This window comes from Cucurbita moschata, unplaced genomic scaffold, assembly GCF_002738365.1.
Source record: "Cucurbita moschata cultivar Rifu unplaced genomic scaffold, Cmos_1.0 Cmo_Scf00044, whole genome shotgun sequence".
Classification (NCBI taxonomy): domain Eukaryota; kingdom Viridiplantae; phylum Streptophyta; class Magnoliopsida; order Cucurbitales; family Cucurbitaceae; genus Cucurbita; species Cucurbita moschata.
Window position 1 is genome coordinate 2,396,392 of NW_019268560.1, and position 6,637 is coordinate 2,403,028.

Sequence of the window (6,637 nt, forward strand, 5' to 3'; positions counted from 1 at the left end):
AATTAAAAAAAAAAAAAAAAAAAAAAAACATGACCATGTGATGATTTTTTTTTTAATAAGAAAAACAATATTTTTAAATTAAATACTCATATAAATTTGAAAAATGTAGAACCCATTTAACCACATTTTAAAAAATAAAAAGGTCGGGTTATGCTTTAACATTAAAATTTTTGTATTATTATTATTGGCGTGGAGAAAATTAATTTTATATTAAAATGGTCCTGAGAATAAGAAACACTACTAATTTCTAGATACTCTCGAGGATGTTAGGTCAAAATCTATGAATCTAATAAAACACTGGACCTAAATAATAATAAATAACTTTTAAATATATCGATCCCGATTTCTATATTTCAACCTCTATTGGATCTATCCTAAAAAGGCAAGCTAGAAGCTACCAAATTAGAAAGGAAGATATTACAAGAATAACTCATAACTATCATTTTTTGGGTAGGAAACCATATGTTCGATCGTTCGTGCTAGTAAGAAACCTACGACTTTGATAATCGATGTGCAAATTTCAAAATAGCTCCATGTACTAACACGATAGTTTAAATAACTCGCAACGTGACTATACTTCTTGCGACGCTACGATTCTTCTATGCCAATTTAGCTGTCGAGTGTTGAAGATTGTTGGGAGAGGAGTGTTGTATCAGCTAAATAATATCATACCATTATGGAGAGTCGTGATTTCTAACTGTACCGTACAAATATAAAATAAAATAAAATGATTGGGTGGATTTCTTTTTCTTCATGTGCAAGTGATTGAACTTCCCACCAATCCAAAAGTGGAAATAATGAGTTATTTCCCATACGAAATGTTGTTTAAATATCTTTAAATGGTAAGCTTTCCTATTTCATTTCAAAAACAACATAATATTTGAGAGTGACCCTTTTAGGTCAAATTCCAAAATACCATCATTTTAAATCATTTTAATATTCAAATTGGAGTAAATTATTATTTTATTTTATTTTTTTAAAATAAAGTGACGTATATCCAATATTAATAAAGTCAACAAATACTCAACCCATCATTATTATAGGCAAACGGTCGTTGACCGATAGTTAACATGTCTAATTCATTGGCTCTCATAACTTATAATCAATACCGGCAATCGAATAATGATTGTTCATCCTTTTATTTGGAACAATATTTAAAACCCAACAATAAAAAATAAAAAAAAAAAATATTTTTGAATATTCAATAGGAAGCTTCGAACTATTTGTGATATGAAATGTTAGAAACATCGAGAATATTAATTGTCGATACCCATCAACAATTTTTATTTTTATTTTCTAATCCTTTTGTCTCCAATCATACATAATTATAATAATAATTATAAAATTCTACCCATACCTAACATAAAAATAATAATATATATTAAAATTGAATAATTATTAAAATGTCTAAAAGATGCTCGATGCTTGAGGTGCTAACCTATATTGAAATATTAAATATCTATTTCGCTCTAAATTACATTGATATTCTTAAATGTTCAAAAAAAAAGTGTTCGAAAAAATATTTTTTTAAGTACTTAAAAAGTCAACCCATAATAGATATTGACTCGAGATTCTCGGAAAGAATTGAAATTATCGGAGAAGTTGCGGTCAAGGTCGATCTACGTTTTCAAAAATATTTGTTTTTTCAAAGCTAAGGGTTAGTTTGTGGAGAGCATGTCGTGCCACAAATTCAACCAGACAGAATTATGTATTTCCAACAACGTTGGTGTTGGAGAACCATTTATTTATTTATCCTAAACAATAAAATTAATTCATTTAAATTTAGGACTCTTAATTTAATATTTAATAGCCTCGTCATTTCACCACATCGCTTCTTAAAAGTGAAGACTATCCCTACAAACTAATACGAGTTTTTTCAGTATGTTTTGTCTTCACTCACGTGTATCTAAGAAAAATTCTCCGAGTAAACCACGCTTAACTATAAAATCTTTATGATGGATATATTGGAAAAAAGTTTACTTTTTCAGACAGGGTGTCGATTCATTCATGTACTCCTATTTGATTCGGTTGTCACATTTAAAAGATTTATTATAATATTTTAATATTACTCGAGTATATAAACATCAAGTGAATTTAATAATTATTAGAAAATTAATAATAATTGAAATAGAGTGGAGTGAATAAGATATTTATTATTATTATTTTTTTGAAAAAGTAAATAAATGGTTATTAACTAGACAGCAAGGTCAGAAGACAGGTAGGACAGTTAGTTGTGGCAATCTAGTTGGTTTACCCAAATATTATCCCGATGCCAATCTTTTCTTGTTCAAACATTATTAAAGAAATAAAACATACGACATATGATATGACCTTATTAATTTCATTATTTCATTTTATACCAAAGTTCAAACTTACACTAAAATTTAAATAAATATCTATCATATGATCATAATTTACAATCATTTCATTGGTGGGCTGCCGGCAATATTAAATAATACTGTTCTCACTTCATCCTGAAAAGAAATCCAAACTGCCCCTTCCTAAAAAAAAATAAAAAAACTTCACTTTCAATATTTATAGAATTTAGTCGTCGGAAGAGCTAATTGTAAAGATAACCTAAAATCAACTCAAGAATTAAACACGTTGATAATTGAAATCGACCCATTTGAAAACGACGTGTTTTGAGCTATGTTGAAACTATGTTCAAAGGATTAAACATGTTTTTTTTATAGGTACACTTCTTCATATGTACATTATCGTACTGATCTCTACTTCTATAGTATATAATTAAACCCTATACGTAAAGGGATTATTGGAAACGTAGGAAATGAGCATGTTCGTTTGATTAAACGAGAGGGGGGGCCAAAAGTGATGGCATTTTGTTTGCAAAACATATGGTGACCAAAGTACATAAAATTATATTTCATTACAAAACATTATTATAAAAGAGAAGAATTGAATAGGCAATATATATAGGGCATAGGGTAAGACAGCCTATATTTCTAATTTCCCTTTCTCAATTGTTTTTGGAAAAAGTGGGGTTTGATGATGAATGAGTGATGAGTTTTGGGTATGTTCTAACCTCTCATTTCCTTTAGGGCCATAATAATGCAACCCTTCTTCGTCGTCGTCGTCTTCATGCATAATTGATAGAGAAAAAAGGGAGTTGATGGGATATTTTGAGCTCACAAACGCCACTCACTCCAACGAAATATGACGTTGTCTACAATATCTTTATGTTTTCGTGTGTGATTATGATAATTATTACGCTTTTTCTTGCTAGTGATTTGATGTGATAGGATTTTGACGTTGTACTACTAGATCTTTTGTCCCCTTTCAGGTAAAACAGGTTTAGCTGGAATTACGTCATTAGATATTTCTTTCGACTTACACGCTTCTTCAAAGAGGAGTAACTATATCTATAAATTCAGCTCGGCTCGACTCTAAGACAATCCTAACAGTTGACCGTTTGGTTGTAACATTTCGAATTTTTAAAAAACAGGCCAAAGTGGATAATATCTGCTAGTGGTGGGCTTGAATTGTTACAAATGGTATCAGAGCCAGACACTGAGCGGTGTGCTAGCAAGGATACTTGTCTCCTAGGGGAATGGATTGTGAGATCGCATATTGGTTAGAGAGGAGAACGAAACATTTCTTATAAGAGTGTAGAAACCTCTCCCTAATATACGCGTTTTAAAATCGTGAGGCTAACTACGATACATAACGAGCAAAAATGGACAATATCTTCTGATGGTAAGTTTAAGCTGTTACGCAAGTCATCTAATTAGCTATCGAGTTTCTAGTAAATAGGGTTAAAAAAGGAAGTAAATGCAAGCACCTAGTTGACATATATAAGCTATAGGTAGTACTTTTCTTATATAAAAAATCAACCTTCTTTCAAGTTTACGTTCTTATCCATACACCGTCATATCATATACAAGAATATGCCTCTTTTTACGATTAAAAATAACCATGGAAGGAAAAATGTCATTTTAAACGACAAACAATAAACATCAATCAATCATCATACCTGTCATATTATTATAACCTACTTCACTCAAAAGTCTGTTCTGTCCATAAAAATCATCTTTTTCAACAAAGTATCAAAAAAAAATTTGGTTTCGTGTTCCATTATTACCCCTAGGCAGATAACGACTCTTCATCTGCCTAAATAACAAATTTACTTATATCCTTCGAATATATTTTAGTCAACTATAGAACAGTTTTATGATTCGTAATATTATTTTAGTCCTTTTTTTTTACTTTAATTCATAAATAATAAACAGCAATTTGCATTTTCTAAAAAAGAAAAAAAAAAGTATCTCGATAGTTATCGTGTTATTATTATTTCTAGGGACTATTTTTAAAATATAATATAAAAAAAATAAGAATTAAAAATTTTGAAATATATATTTTGTGATGTTGTTGAGATGACACGTCACACCCTCTAAAATATTCTCTCAAACTTTGGGCCAGGGTTTGGTATTTCGAAATTAACAGTTAATTAATAATAATTTAAATTCTTCGAATGTCACATTTTCTTAGACACATTATTCCTGTTAATTATTTTATTTTATTCTAAATAGTCACTTAATTTTTCATTTACAAGTGGGCGAATATATGTATTATATATATTATCATTATTAAACTAAAATTAAATGATTAAATTTAAAATATATAAAATAAAAGAAAACTCAAAATATCTAAATTAAAATATTATTTAAAGCAATGAAAATCTACTCATTTTTTTTTTACTAATATATGAACAATAATAGCGAATCATAGGTAGGTTGAACGAGGAAGGCGAAAAGGCAGTTATATATATATATATATATATATATATATATATATATTATATAATGAATAATAAATGAATTTTAGAAATAGAAATTAAAAAAAAGGAGAGGGAGAAACTCAACTGCCACATCAGTAGTAATCTGTAGCCACGAGTGTAAAAGTAATAATAGGGGCTTAGGTAAAAGAAATAATGGAAGCAAAGAGAAAAGGAGGACACGTGGAAGAGAGGGGTGAGTCAGAGGAAGAGAAGGGGTTGACGTGGTCGTTGGTAAGCGGTGAGTTTGAAAGTCGGTCAAATAATTGAGTGCAATTAAGATGCGCACCTTCCAGATGGGATCCCCTGTCGCCATCTGTCCCCCTTTCCATTTTTAACGTGCTCGTTTCTACTCCTAAGGTCCCGCACACGATTATAACCCAACGCCCCCCCCCCTTCTCTCTCTTTTATTTATTTAATTAATTTACAATATTTGCATAAATAAACAAATAAATAAATAAATAAAATTATCCCAATCGCCATCCCTCTCCACTCCCCTTCGATTCACTGATTCTGTTACAAGTATGTCCACATCTTTGTCTTCCTTTTTTTGGTGGACTCAACATTTCAACTCTCTCTCTCTCTCTCACTATCTTAATACATATTTCTTCTTCTACTTCAACCGTCCATCGTGCTATCGAGCTGTACTTATCTTTTCGTAGCTATGTAATAGTCTAGTTACAGTTTGATACGTAATGAACCGTTATTTATAACGGAGTAGACCGAGATTGTAAGGATTAGATATCTAAAGAGCTATCATATCTATCATATCCAGCAATGTCGTGAGACTTTAGTAACTTTTCTTGTCCATCGAGCTGTATTTATTTTTTTGTAGCTATCTAATTATAGTTTGACACGTGATGAACCATTGTTTATAATGGAGTAGATGAAGATCGAAAGGATTAGATATGTAAAAGGCTACCATATCCAGCAATATCGTGAGGTTCTAGTAACTTTTCTTGTCTACTGAGTTGTATTTATCTTTTTGTAGCTATCTAATTATCTAATTACAGTTCGATACGTAACGAACTGTTATTTATAATGAAGTAGATGGAGATTGGAAGGGTTACGAAATTTGCATGTGCTAGAAAAACTCGATTATTCCAATAATATTTGGTTACGTAAAACATATTTGGATTCAATGTATATAATAATTTTGTAAAGCCATACTCGAAGTTGAATATGAGCTCCAGGGGCCATGGCCCCTCCAAATAAAATATATGTATCAACTTTCCAAAATAATACATTATATATATATAATAAAATAAAAATTAAAGTTAAAAGATTGTACTATGTTGCCTTTTTTATTTCTGCTTATGTTTTTCTGAATTTTCCATGTGATCTTGCATGCCTTAAAATGTGTTACATATATCAAGAAAATTATTATTATTATTATTATTTAATTTTTTTTTTTTTTGTTAAAAAAATGTTTGCAAACTAAATTTGGAATAAAACCCAAAATGATATTTTTATTTATTTTTTAAAATAATTTAAAACACTCTTGATAATTTGATATGTGTAAAATTATTTTTAGACGTAAATATTTGAATAAAAAAACAATTTTGATGTAAGATCTTATATTGATGAAGATACGTAACGACCCAAAACAAAAAAGATCTACTAGCGATAGGTTGTCAGTGTACACATCCATCGTGTCCTCTCTCATGCTACTTGGGTCAGATTCAGCTAATGGATTTTCGCCGTCTACCACTTCGCTTATCTACTCGAAACTTGTATTTCACGATTTAGACTGTTCTTATTTCGCTCGTCGAAAAATGCCCAAGTTAAAAAGTAGGACAATAATGTCTTCTGGGGTGTTTTTTTAAAGAATTAAAAAGACAAGTC